Consider the following 13,292-nt stretch of genomic DNA (forward strand, 5'->3'; position numbering starts at 1 on the left):
TTGAACTACAGACTGGTGAGTGCTGTTTATTCCCCCAGTGGGGGTTCTTTTTGGTATCTATCTATCTAAGGAATTATCCAAGCAGGCAGCGGCACTCCGTGGGCTTAACAATGTGTTTATTGGAGGTGACCGACGTTTCGGGGACTGGATACCCCTTTGTCAAGGTGTACAACGCGTGCGGGTGACACAGCAAACATTTAAATACATACAGCATGTGCATACTCACCATTCCCGTACGTGGAGCATCCCGGTTGCATCCAGTGCGGCTTCCGGTGCGGGCGGATGTCAGTGGGCGGAGCCTCACTGCATCATCACGCTCCCCTCTGTTGTAGATTGGTTGCTATGGTGACCCCACCGTATCGCCCACTTCTGTATGACAACCTCCGCTCCAGGATCCGGGTTTGGCTTCTGCCTATAACAACACATAAATGGCACATAAATAACCTACATTAAAACAGTAAAACAATGTTAAAAAATGGTGCAAGTTTGAAGTGTAAATTTCAGATGCCACGGGACTACTGCCCGAGCAATGTTTAAGAAGTGATGTGAAGAAGATGTCACCGCATCTAGCGTGACAATTGTATGGTGTTAACACAGGGATCCGGACGGGTGTGTTACATATGGATCTCTGTATACAATAATAACATGGTCAAACTGATCGCTAATGATCATGTTTGTAAATCGGAGATGTCAGGCTCTAACACATGGGGGAGATGTGCTGTGGGATCTCTATGAATGTGAGAATTACAGGGGCGTATTGTACCATAAATATCGGCTCCACAAGTGATATATATGCTTCATGTTGTCTTTGAGAACAGAACAGCAGTATAGCGTGTATATATATACTATGTATACATCGGGGGAAATGTACCAAAATGGATTCGTAAAAAATAGGTGTATTCGTAGGCAGAAATACGCCTATTTTTTACACATTTGTATTTTTGGGATTTACACACACTTCTTTGTATGTCAAACAGACAGATCGCAATACTATACTTAGACACAACAGCTCGCACCCACGCAACACGGTGGAGAGTCTCCCATACTCAGTTTTTGAGAGTATGCAGGATCACTGATACCGACTCTGAAACCCATCACCAACTGGACATCATGCAGCAGAAGTTCGAGGACAGAGGCTACCCCAGACAGGGCCTACTTAAAGCCAAGGCCAGGGCTCTGGCGTGTGAGCGCACCACTCTTATCACAGGTGCAACACCTAAAGTCATAAAGCCATGTATTCCATGGGTTAATGACTTTAGCTCTGCCAGCCGAGAAACCACCAGCAGAGTAAAAAACTGGTGGGAAATTGTGCGTTCGGATCCCGAGCTACCGGTGTTCAAAGACACCAAGCTGATGCCGAGCTACAAGCGCGGCCCAAACTTGAAGGACCTATTGGTCAAGACCGAGATTACAAATTTTGACACCCCTTCTAGACAAATCAGACCCACCAGAATGGGCTGTTACCGGTGCCTAGGCTGCACAACATGCAGCTTCATGACCGAAGTTGCACATCTCTATACGGGTAAAATTTTTTTAAATCAGATGGCCCCTCACGTGCACGACTAAATTTGTTATCTACATCATTTATTGTCCATGTGGAATACATTACATCGGCAAGACCGATTGTACCATACGGGCAGCCCTTCATTCTGGCTCAGGGGAGCAACCAGTGACCAGGCATTTCGCCAAGGCCAAACATAACATGGCAATGATCAAATATAAGATCATAGACCACGTGCCGGTACACATACGGGGTGGCAACCGTTCCAAACAGCTTCTGCAGCTTGAGTCCAAGTGGATTTACAAAATGGACACACTACACCCTAAAGGCCTTAATGACACACTTGGCCTACATAATTTTTTGTAACCATTTTGGTCCACTAACACACAATCATGTCTTCCTTCTTCCTTTTCTCTCCCCCTTGTTAAAGGTACTTGTCATCCCACTGTGTGACACCAGTCCCCCAGCCTTATCGGTGTCCAGGTGACACACCAGGATAACATATAATATACAAGATGCTGGCATTCTGTTGTTGCAATTTCTGGCTTCTGGTGCTATGCGCATACAGTGATGCTGGCTGCATCACCCCACACAGGGCTGTTTTTGCTTATTATAGATACCGGTACTCTTTACCTAGTACGGCGCCCGTCGCGGGCATCGCGGGTACATTTATGTATGGCCGCGACGCGACCGACGCGATGCCCGCGATTTCCCATTGAAACCAATGTTAAACATGGAAATCGTGTCGGTCGCGTCGCGGCCGGCCATAAATGTACCCGCGATGCCCGCGACGAGATGCTCCCGATTTCCCATAGGAATCAATGTTAAAAGCCGCGATGGACCCGATTTTACTGTTAAATGCCTCAATCCACCCGATTTGGCCATAGGAATCAATGTTAAATGGGCCACAGAGCCCATTAACCCTTAAATGTCCCCCCAAATTTTTAACGCCACCCCACCATCCACGCCAACCCGAAGCGTGGCGAGCGCAGCGAGCCCGCGAGGGGCGGCGGTACGCGTCCTCCGACCTTTTCATGCCCTACTATCCACGTCGGCGTGGTCTGAGAACAGAATAGTGTGGCGAGCGCAGCGAGCCACCGCGCCCGAAGCGTGGCGAGCGCAGCGAGCCCCGCGAGGGGACGCGGATACCTTCACAGTTATACGCGTCCCCTCGCGGGCTTCACAGGTGTCCGTGGCGACCCGGACAACTGTGAAGCCCGCGAGGGGACGCGTCTACCTGTGAAGGTATCCGCGTCCCCTCGCGGGGCTCGCTGCGCTCGCCACGCTTCGGGCTCGGTGGCTCGCTGCGCTCGCCACACTATTCTATTCTCACACCACGCCGACGTGGATAGTAGGGCATGAAAAGGTCGGAGGACGCGTGCCGCCGCCCCTCGCGGGCTCGCTGCGCTCGCCACGCTTCGGGTTGGCGTGGATCGTGGGGTGGCGTTAAAAATTTGGGGGGACATTTAACGGTTCATTGGCCCTATTTGGGCTGTGTGGCCCATTTTACATTGATTTCTATGCCCAAATCGGGTCCATTGAGGCATTTAAGTGTAAAATCGCGGTCAATCAGGCTTTTTAACATTGTTCCCTATGGGAAAATCGCGGTCATCGCGGCCATCCCGATTTACCCGCGATGCCCGCGATCACCGCGATTTTTACCCCCGACGCCCGCGATTTCAATCGTGGGCGCCGTTCTAGGTAAAGAGTACCTAGATACCCAGCAGGGACTTAGTATTTCTCCCTGCATTTAAACCACTCACGCCATAGGGTTTGCACCTCACCCAGCATATGCACTTTGACTTTTGCCCAGTACGGCTCCAATTCGGGGCCGCACGCAGTTATCTTTTTATATGTATACCCTTTTTAAATGTTCGTTTTTTATTATATATGTCTTCTCATTTTTAGCCACTAGATGTCACTATGTAGTCATAATATGGTCATGTTCACTTGTTTTTTTGCATTTTTTATTCACTTGCATCCTCTGAAGTTTTGTGTATGTATGGATGCCTTTGTTGCTTTATGACTTCTGTAGCACGATACTTGTATTCATGCTAATGTGAGCTGCAATCTCTTTCCCAGCCCACCCACGTCACCGCGGGATGACGACCGTGATGACGCGCGGTCAGCTGGACGCCGCCGAACGTGGTGACGTCACTGCTGTGCGCAGGACTCCGGAAACCGGCCCGTGGATGCTCGTGGGGGACGGCTACAGGGAGGGGGTAAGTTAGCGCCTATTTGTTAACATGTCTTATAAATACCCATGCACTTGCACTTTATTCTGTACTTCACCCTGTCTGCATTTTGTCCTGACGACGGGGGTCCGGCCCCCGAAACGTTGACGCCTGTAAGACCACTTATGGAATAAACACGGCCTTTTGATTTCACCAGCATTTGTGAGTCCTCGAGTGCCCATTCATTTCGTCATTGTATTCTGTGGGCAGTTCATTGTGGCTGCCCTCTGCAAGCTGGCACCGGGGCAAGCTACACATCTCAGCTCACTTCAGTCCAGAGTGACGGCCCTTCCGGATTTCTATATATATATATATATATATATATATATATATATATATATATAGGAGTCCAAGTCAGCCGGCACTCAGCTTGTTCTCAATGATTAATAAGCCCCGGTGCCCGGACAAAATATACAAATATGTTTCCAAGAAAGGCAGCACTCAGGAGGCGGTTGTTAGTGTAGAAAAAACGTCTGTATTAAAATACCTATATATATATATGGAACAAAGAGTGGGGTACCCTTTCAATGCGCTAGATAAAGTAGATTGGGCAGCACTCTGTCAGTCCCCCCTGTTAGCGGGGGAAGTGGGGAATAGAAGAAAAAAGATAGAAGACAGAGCGCGCCACTATTTTATGGAGATCCACCACCAGAAGGATCAAGAAAATATATCGACAGGTCACTGTACAACAATATTTAATACAATTAATTTAAAAACAAAGTAAAAACATTTTTGCTTGTATGCAGTCAGTTGGTCGAATCGATATAATCAGGAAAAAACTCCCAAGGCGTTTCGTCAAAAAAAATGACTTCCTCAGGGATAACTTTCTAGGTGGTGGAGAAAGGCCATATTACTAATTTAGTATATACACAATTAAGTAGTTACTTTTTCAATACTGAGAATGTACATACCCTTAGGTAAATGGATAGTGAATGTAAGTTTTCACTCCGGATAGCGGTCTTACTGACAAACTGTACAAAAGTGTGCAAATGGATCCCTTGGAGATCTTAATGCTGGTATCCAGCTGCAACTATAGCATAATAATAGAGTATACAAAGAAAATAAAATACTGTACTCTATTATTATGCTATAGTTGCAGCTGGATAAACCGCCAATGCATCTACCTGGCTACCCCGCTAGTGGGGAGCCAGGGTATACGTATCCCTGCCATGCTTGTGGCTGAAGGAAGTCCGCGAGGCACGCTGCATGCAGCGGCGACCGGATTCTCTGGTACAGTGGTCCCCTTGCAGGCAGGTAGGGCAGGGTGCTACCTGCCTGTCTGACCGCGCTGTACTGTAACCCTCAGTAATGGGTAATTATATACTAGTAGCGAAGTGCCTCCACCTAAACTTGTTTATAGTGTAGCTTAGGAAATAACTTATTTTAGTAATCAGACTGACCACCCTACCTCTCTCTTCTTTTACAGCTCTATAGGACTTAGACTCCACGGATACGGGTGCAGCGTGAAAGTAAGTATGCTAACAAGGTTTAATCATTTAAATTCATATACACATATTCTATAGTTCCTATACACAACATCATATATTCTACAGACACATTAATAGCATTTCAAGGATTCTGATAACATTAGTTTCATATACAATACAATCACCTTCTTACACTCTAATTATACCCTAACTATTCACCTTCCTATTGCAAACACCTAAAGTCCTCTTCCCTTCCTAGTCATTATAACTATAATACCCAATTCCCCATAACATAGCCTTATTCATGTAAGCTAATATCTTATTCTCTATACCTTATATCTGGCCAGATATATAATACTCTGATACATATATCATTCTGATACACAGTCTTAAGTGTGAGCTCATATGTTGGCGCGCGTTGGGGCCCGTGTCCAGTATTTATAGTGAGCGATTACTCTGATCCAGTTAAATTGTCAAAGTAGATAGCTTGGATAGTCCCAGAGTGATCGCCTCTACAGTAAATGGTGTATAGGAGTCTATCCGTGTGGGCGTATAAAATAGTAGGATGTAAAGTTATGCGCTACATTAGCTCTCACCGGTTAGTTGTCCAGTCTCTATCCGGGCTGTCTCTATCCGGGCTGTGAGGGGTTAACAGTTAGCTATGTTAGCAATGCTATCCAGCAGGGTTTCTCAATGCTGCCTCGTGATTGGTACACTCCTGTCCGCTAGTAGCAGTCACAGTGGCAGAGCAGCGTCTGAGTTACTTTCCTCCGGCGGCTTGGGCTCAGGAACCACACTCTGGCTTCTAGCTTACAGGTGCGCTGTCGGGTCTTTATCTGGCTCTGGGGCTCGTGAGGTGGCGGCGAAGCTGGACTCCGCTTCCCCCACGATGGGAGGGTAAGCTACCAGCCTCAGGTCTAAGCGGCTCCCAGTCCCTCGCCTATAGGGAAGTTCCGCTAGAGACCTGGCTGCTATCGCCGCTGCCGCTGCTGCAGGTCACTCTCTCCGTGCCGCCGCTGCGTTGCCTCTTGTCACTCCTGCTATCACCGCTGCTGCAGGTCACTCTCTTCGTGCCGCCGCTGCTGTCTGACCACTTGTCACTCCGCTGTCTCCGCTACTCCGCTGTCGCTGCTCCAATACCGGTGAGGTGTGTCGATCCACCAACCCCTCTCCGCTGTGTCTCTCCCTTCTTATACCCACTGCTCCCGTCCAGTATTTTCCCGTGCGACCTTAACGGCATCCTCTCAGCCAGTATCAGCATCATCCCTGACTCGTGCATTAATACACTATGCAACTAGCTCCAACGTCTATCATCTCGCCCATAAGCACGTTACATATTACATTACATGGCCAACAAAATCATACAACAAAATCATACAACACTTTATCTCTATCTCTATGTAACAATGAGCATATGGTTACATTCTTGAATATAAGGTTACATTCTCAATTCTCAATGAGCATAAGGTTACATTCTCTTCCCCTGGTGATTAGGAGAGAGCTTGCTTCCAAATCACCATATTCATTTATTTATTCTATGCAGATAGGAAATAAGGCCATGCATAAATGGCCAAAGGATATATTACGGCGGGTATCACACTAGGTTCTCCCAATTTATCATATGTTAGAATTGAGGGCGGCATGCGCATCCTCTGTGGTCTCATATTTATGGTTGCACTAGCAGGACTACCTTGTTCACCCATATCATCTCTAAATCGTTGTTCTCTGACCACATCGCTACCACCCTCTTCCAAATCTGCATATCCCGAGGTATCCTCCCAGGACTTGTTGACGTTATTGTCAGTGTCAGAACTAACTTCGTCTTTATAATAATGTCCAGGACAACATTCATCAAACATTTCTTCCTCTCTTTCCCCATCAACAGCATGAGTCGAATTATTATAATCAGTTAGATGTCTGTCTTGCTTTTCCTGGGTATTCTTCCCCAGGTGAAGCCCTTCCATTCTAACTTCTTTACCAATAGGTAACAGGTGCTGTCTATGGTAAGTTAACATTTTTTCTCCCCCCTCCTCAGGTTTTATCTTATATACTGGCAGATCATATAACTTTTCGACTATTATAAACGGATCTTCTCTCCATCTATTGGAGATTTTCACACCTCTGGGGGTCCCAAATTTCCTCAGCAACACCCTGTCTCCAGGGCTAAGCTCCTGTTCCCTTACTTTACTATCATACATCCTCTTATTTTTTAACCCCAATTTTCTTGCAGTTTCTGAGGCCAATTGGTACGCCTCCTGCAATTCTTCCCTTAACCTCTCTATATACTTGCTGTGTGGTAATGCTGAGCTATTCTTACTTTCTGGTTTTACATTCAGGCTAACATCTATAGGGAGCTTAGCTTCCCTTCCAAACATGAGAAAGTATGGGGAATATCTAGTCGATTCATTCATAGTGCAATTGTAAGCATGTACTAATCGCTCTACATGTCTCTTCCAATGTTTCTTATCTAGCGGGTTGAGTGTCCCCAGCATGTTCAACAAAGTCCTATTAAACCGTTCTGGTTGTGGGTCCCCTTGAGGGTGATAAGGGGTAGTCTTGGATTTCACAATCCCACACAATAAACAGATTTCTCTAATCAGTCGGCTTTCAAATTCCCTACCTCGGTCTGAATGTAGTCTATTGGGTAGACCATAATGGACAAAAAACTTATTCCATAAAGTATTGGCTACGGTCATTGCTTTTGATTAGGGGTCACGTACGCCTGAGCGTAACGAGTAAAATGGTCAGTCACCACTAATATGTGACATTTCTTCCCATCTCCTACATCTAGTGTCAAGAAATCCATACACACAATATCCATGGGTCCACTACTTTTGAAAGACACCATGGGGGCATGTTGGGTAGCCACTGTTTTTCTTACTACACAACTTCCACAGTTGCGGCAGTAATCTTCTACATCCCTTCTCATTCCTGGCCAGTAAAATCTCTGGGACATCAGTCCTACAGTCTTTTCGACACCCAGATGTCCATGATCGTCATGTAGAGTCTGCAGTGCTATGGGTCTAAATCTTTCTGGTAAGACCAATTGGTAGCTAGTTTCTCCATTGGTCCTCTCTATCTTTTTATAAAGTACCCCGTCTCTTATCTCTAGCCACTTCTCTTGTCTCTTCAAGAGTTTGGCCTTTTCCAAGAGTGATAGCGAGGTTGTTCTTCCAGGTGAGCGTTTTTTTTCTAGCATCAGATAATATACATCTCTAATGTTATGGTCAGCCAGTTGCGCCCTCTTCATTTGCACTGGCCGAATCATGGGCAACCCCTCCATCTCTAACCGTCCCAACCAACAATAGGACAGGGGTAAAGCCTTTGGGGTGGCACCTAGGGAGCCTATAGCACCAGTACCACTCAAGTACTCACTCACGAGTAATGTATCTTTTTGATTTCTTATTTGCCGACACATCCCTTTTATATCTCCCATTGGGATCTCCACCCAGTCTTCATCCTCACTTGTCGGCTCTGGACGCCCTGGTATTCTAGACAGTGCATCGGCATCAATATTACTCACTCCCGGTCTGTATTTAATAGAAAAGTTGTACAGTGCTAAGGCTGCCAGCCACCTATGTCCGGTCGCGTCTAACTTTGCAGTGGTGAGGATATATGTTAGGGGGTTGTTGTCAGTGTGAATTTCAAATTGCACCCCATATAAATACTCATGGAACTTCTCTACCACACACCATTTTAAAGCTAGAAATTCCAATTTGTGAGTTGGGTAATTCTTTTCACTGCTGGTTAACCCCCTACTGGCGAAAGAAACAGGTCTATTCTTTTTACTGGTTGGGCAAGCCTGGTATAATACTCCCCCTATTCCTTCTTGAGAAGCATCAACGTGAAGTATATATGGGTCATTAGGGTTCGCATAAGCGAGCACAGGGGTGTGGGTGAGTTCCTCTTTCAGCTGAATAAAGGATACCTCGCACTGCGGGGTCCACCTTTCCCCAAATAACTCCTCAGGCCTATACAACTTCTGTTCTTTATTGTTATTGTTCCGATTAGGGTTCTTTTTTTTGTTAGGAGGTGGATATCCCTTAGTTAATTCAGTAAGGGGCTTCGCTATTTGCGAATAATTTGGGACGAATCGCCGGTAGTATCCGCAAAACCCCAGAAAAGACCTCAGTTCTTTGAGCTTAGTGGGTCTTGGCCAGGCTCTAACAGCCTCCACCTTTTCCGGATCGGTGGCTATCCCTTCCCGACTCACCACATGACCTAGGTATTTTACCGATGCTTGACACAGAATACATTTATCTATTGATAATTTCAGGCCCCCCTCAATAAGCCGGTCAATCACTTTCAAAAGACGGTCATTGTGCTCTGTTAATGTTTTCCCAAAAACAATTATATCGTCAAGATACACTAGTACCTCCCGATAGTTCATGTCGCCTATAGCTTTCTCCATAGTCCTTTGGAACGTGGCTGGTGCCCCTTTAATCCCCTGAGGCATCTTCAAAAATTCGAAAAAACCCAAAGGACATATGAACGCCGTTTTTTCTTGATCCTCCTTCCTCATAGGGATCTGATAAAACCCATTCCTTAAATCTAGAACAGAAAACCAACCACTCCCTTGTAAACAGTCTAAGGCTTCATCAATCCGAGGCACGGTGTATTGGTCAGGTACGGTGCGAGAATTTAAGGTTCTATAATCTACGCACATCCTTATCTTTCCCGTCTTTTTTCTGGCTACCACTATGGGAGAGGCGTACGGACTTCTGGACTCAACAATCATTTGATTTTCCAATAACCCTTTAAGGTGTAACCTAACGTCTTCGAAATCGGCAGGGGCTATTCTGCGAGAGCGTTCCCTAAATGGACTATCGTTGGTGAGATTTATTTGATGCTCCACCCCTACGGCTACCCCCAGGTCCCACTCCCCTTTTGAGAAACCAGACTCCTTCTCTTTTAGTGCTTCTATGAGTTCTTTCTTTTCTTCCCCAGTAATGTCACTTCCGGTGAAGCACGACTCGAATTGGCTTTGCCCTACAGCCACATTGAGTGACCTACCATATTCATGACTATCGTCCCTACAAGTCTGTGTCTGTGTCTCATTACCCTCCTCTGCTAAACACCACTTAGACAATTCCCTATACAATCTGGTATTGGTACCTATAATAATAGGCAGTTCGTTGGCATCTCTTCCCATCTCGGGACATATAAGGGCGACAACAGGGACTGTTAAACCACTCTCTCCGTCTCCTCCCAGCCTTATCTCCACCTCCACATATCCTAAGTATGGGTATTTTTCTACACTTAGTCCCCATATAACTAATCCATTTAAGGGTCTTATAGGAACCTCGGGTATGTACTTCTGGTACCATGGCTCAAATATAATGGATACCTGCGATCCACTATCCAACAGTACCATACATCTCACTCCATTTATTTCTGCGGTTACCGATGGTATGGGTCCTAAAAGTCCTTCCGGGATCGAACCATTTCCATTCCACCAAATTTTCCCCATTATCTCTACTTCATTCCTGGGGGGAACTGAGAGGGGCTCACAGTTCTCCCCTACTCGTTTCCCTGATCAGATTCAGGGTTGGCCTGGCCACCATTATCGTAGTCTGTGGGAGTTGGGAGATTATTCCTGTTCCTGTTAAACTGACCATTGATACACTCAAATGCCCGATGCCCTAGTCTGCCACATTCAAAACATCTCCTATTCACACCTCTATAACCTCTCCTCATGCCTCGGACGGTCAATTCAGAGTCCCGCTTAGCATGGTTATTTTGTACAGTCAATACTTGTTCTATCTTTTTGTTTTGTTCTTCTATCAACTTCAATATTTTATCCTCAAATGCATCTTTCTCAATGATGGGCTTTACCACTTTCACCTTCTTAACCGTCCTGTCTCTCATTTCTATCAATACTTCTTCCTGTTTAATTTCTTTGAGCAATTCGTTGAACGTGGGTGGAGTATCTCTCAATACTGAACACCTTAATTTCTGTGCTACAAAGTCAGTTGTCTGAGCCCCTCGAAGCAGTTGTCTTATTCTGCTCTTATCTACGTCTCCTCTCTCTATCCCACTCTTTTCAACTATCTTATATAACAGCTTATCTAACCGTATTACATAAGTACTGAGTTTTTCCCCCACTTCTTGAAAAGTATGTTGGAACCTAGCCAGTAGTTCCCCCACGTCTTCTAGTGTTCCATATGCGTAATCTAGAGCCTCTAAATATGTCTCAAGTGTGGCTTGTGGGTTGCTTCTCCTAGCGGCTTGTACCACCCCCATCGCTGGTCCCCTTAGACTTTCGACTATTCTCTGCCGTTTAATCTTATCGGGGCACTGCCATTCTTCTGCCTGCTGTACTGCGGCCTCCTTCCAAGCCTCGTACATTTCTTCCCCAATAGGAACAGGGCTTATACCAGAGAATAACCTCAGTCTCCTATAACTCCCCTCATAATGCCATCTCTCCAACTGGGAAACTACTCTATCTATGATGGTCTCGAACTGAGCTCCCTTTGTACTAGCTTCAGCGTCTTCAGCGGCATCACCGTCTCTATCTCCCTTATCATTACTGTCTTCTGTAAATACAGGGAAACTTGCCGTCTCTCCCTCATTTATCGGCCATATGACCTGCCATCGTCTCCCCGTCTCCTCATCAGCTACCACCATGGACGGGAGCAAACAGCTATCAAGGTCTTTTTCATTCTCAATGAGGAAAGCGACCACCTTCCCCATGTCTCCTCTCCATCTATCTATAATCTTAGGTCGCACTATCCCATACAACTTATTGATGCACGTGATGACATCTCGATCCGGGAATTCTGTGAAGTTTCCCCCTACAGCTAAACACCTCTTCACGCTCCTCAATTCTGTGAAGTTTCCCCCTACAGCTAAACACCTCTTCACGCTCCTCCCCTTCCTGATGCACCATTCATATATATCCTTTTCCGACAAAATACCCCTATGCTCCATCTCAGCAGTGCCTCCACTTGTAACCCTCAGTAATGGGTAATTATATACTAGTAGCGAAGTGCCTCCACCTAAACTTGTTTATAGTGTAGCTTAGGAAATCACTGTTAACTTATTTTAGTAATCAGACTGACCACCCTACCTCTCTCTTCTTTTACAGCTCTATAGGACTTAGACTCCACGGATACGGGTGCAGCGTGAAAGTAAGTATGCTAACAAGGTTTAATCATTTAAATTCATATACACATATTCTATAGTTCCTATACACAACATCATATATTCTACAGACACATTAATAGCATTTCAAGGATTCTGATAACATTAGTTTCATATACAATACAATCACCTTCTTACACTCTAATTATACCCTAACTATTCACCTTCCTATTGCAAACACCTAAAGTCCTCTTCCCTTCCTAGTCATTATAACTATAATACCCAATTCCCCATAACATAGCCTTATTCATGTAAGCTAATATCTTATTCTCTATACCTTATATCTGGCCAGATATATAATACTCTGATACATATATCATTCTGATACACAGTCTTAAGTGTGAGCTCATATGTTGGCGCGCGTTGGGGCCCGTGTCCAGTATTTATAGTGAGCGATTACTCTTATCCAGTTAAATTGTCAAAGTAGATAGCTTGGATAGTCCCAGAGTGATCGCCTCTACAGTAAATGGTGTATAGGAGTCTATCCGTGTGGGCGTATAAAATAGTAGGATGTAAAGTTATGCGCTACATTAGCTCTCACCGGTTAGTTGTCCAGTCTCTATCCGGGCTGTCTCTATCCGGGCTGTGAGGGGTTAACAGTTAGCTATGTTAGCTATGCTATCCAGCAGGGTTTCTCAATGCTGCCTCGTGATTGGTACACTCCTGTCCGCTAGTAGCAGTCACAGTGGCAGAGCAGCGTCTGAGTTACTTTCCTCCGGCGGCTTGGGCTCAGGAACCACACTCTGGCTTCTAGCTTACAGGTGCGCTGTCGGGTCTTTATCTGGCTCTGGGGCTCGTGAGGTGGCGGCGAAGCTGGACTCCGCTTCCCCCACGATGGGAGGGTAAGCTACCAGCCTCAGGTCTAAGCGGCTCCCAGTCCCTCGCCTATAGGGAAGTTCCGCTAGAGACCTGGCTGCTATCGCCGCTGCCGCTGCTGCAGGTCACTCTCTCCGTGCCGCCGCTGCGTTGCCTCTTGTCACTCCTGCT

General features: G+C 46.0%; 1 long non-coding RNA gene across 1 annotated transcript; it reads left to right on the forward strand.

The window, feature by feature from the left end:
* Positions 1-3,588: 3,588 nt before the first annotated feature.
* Positions 3,589-12,588, forward strand: LOC146053368 (uncharacterized). The gene is made up of 3 exons (XR_014467748.1): positions 3,589-3,723; positions 5,162-5,204; positions 12,250-12,588. It is a non-coding gene; the product is annotated as an uncharacterized LOC146053368 (long non-coding RNA).
* The last annotated feature ends 704 nt before the right edge of the window (positions 12,589-13,292 follow it).

The sequence above is a fragment of the Crinia signifera genome, unplaced genomic scaffold (assembly GCF_055691185.1).
Source record: "Crinia signifera unplaced genomic scaffold, ASM5569118v1 HAP2_SCAFFOLD_162, whole genome shotgun sequence".
NCBI classification, from domain to species: domain Eukaryota; kingdom Metazoa; phylum Chordata; class Amphibia; order Anura; family Myobatrachidae; genus Crinia; species Crinia signifera.